Genomic DNA, 1723 nt, shown 5'->3' on the forward strand with positions numbered 1-1723 from the left:
ACAAAAGCATGCATTTTAAGTCTTTCATTCCGCGACTGTAGATCTCACGCCGTCAAGGTGGTCGCGGAATATTGAGTCTTGAATGTCTACACGGCAGAATTATTCTGGATACAGCACATAGAGTCGCAAATGGAAGAGACCCTCTTCTTAAAATGGTCAGGAATCACGAAGAAGTGGGCAAAGGAGCGTTTCTGTATAAAACTGCGGAGGAGGCTGCTGAAACACTCGCACTTAACCTCAGTATTAGGGGTGGGCAAAATGCATCAAATCTTATCTATCTCGATGACTAACTCCTGAAAGCCCGGATTAAGAAAGCACAAGAGAAAAACTTTCGTGAACAGTTCCTCGATAAGAGGATGCACGGTATCTTCCACATAAATGCGGAGGTTCAGTCAGTGTTGTGTGAGCTATCGTTTGCTTTCCTTAAATCGCCCGGATTGAAGTCTAGTACAGAGGGTTTCATTTTGGCAATCCTAGACGGTGTCATTTCCACCTTAACATACCGTCGCCAGACTTTGAGCCAACACAATCCCGATGACTGCTGCAGGGCGTGCCGTACACACCCCAAGCATTTAGCTCACATACTATCTAGTTGTCCAACTTATGCGGCAACGAACTACATCCAAAGACACAATGTGGCACTAAGAGTGCTTTATTACCATCTCTGTCACTCTTACTCTAAAAGCTTGATTTTTTCCCTTAAAAATACCGATGATGGAAAGTGGGGACACGATTGCTTTTAAACTTACAAGAGGGTTTTTGCGTCCGATTGATGTATTGACAACTACTATAGTGTAACTAAGAACCACGTAAGTCTTATTCTGTTCAAAAATAATATTATTACGATATGATTGTAATTATTGAGCAATTTTTGAACATGTTTTTGAATTTTTAAAATTAATTTTCAAGATAGATAGATAGATTTATTGAATTTTTGGCGCTACAACAGTTTTATACCTACACCTTTCTTCTTGCCAATTACATGCTTAGTAACAAACTATAATATATAATATAATAAATTAAACCTTTTAAGTATAACAAAGGATTCCTATACCAAATTACGTTGACAGGGATTGATTATATTTTGATCTGGATTTATCGAAGTCTTTCAAAATCTTTTCTATTTCGCACAGTTCTCTGCATAGGTCCTCCTTCAGCCTATCCTTCAGGCTCAGGATCAGCCTTCTTCTCCACAGATTCGGGTCGCTCCTTTCTCTCCACTCTCTCCACCAGTTATTGACAACTGTACCAAGCGTTCCCAATATTGCTTCGCAGCTCACTACATACTCCAGCGTCTCTGGGTGGTGCGCGCAGGCTCTACACTCATTATTATTGTAGCCTTCCTTCCCCTCTTTGAATACACTGCCGCATCTCCACCTAGCCTTAGACACCTTTTGCCAGTTCTTGACGTCTGTCCTCTTCCAGTATTCTTCCACCTCTGTGTTTTGTTTTATTTCTCAATAATAGCTGCAAAAGCTGGACTCTCCGTTTTCCTCCTGCCGCCGTTTCTGAAGATCATTATATTCGTTTTTTCAACGTTCACTTCCATCATGTTATCTTTTGCCTATTTTTCTAAGGCCCTTAGCATTTTATCTGAATCTTTCCCATTTTCAGCAAATAGTACTACATCATCAGCATATAGCAGCGCAAAAATTTTCACACCGGAGCCTGGCCTTATATACGAGCCGCCCTCCCCTCTTTTCCTCAGTTCTAGTTCCAAGTC

Source organism: Belonocnema kinseyi, chromosome 9 (assembly GCF_010883055.1).
Source record: "Belonocnema kinseyi isolate 2016_QV_RU_SX_M_011 chromosome 9, B_treatae_v1, whole genome shotgun sequence".
Classification (NCBI taxonomy): Eukaryota; Metazoa; Arthropoda; class Insecta; order Hymenoptera; family Cynipidae; genus Belonocnema; species Belonocnema kinseyi.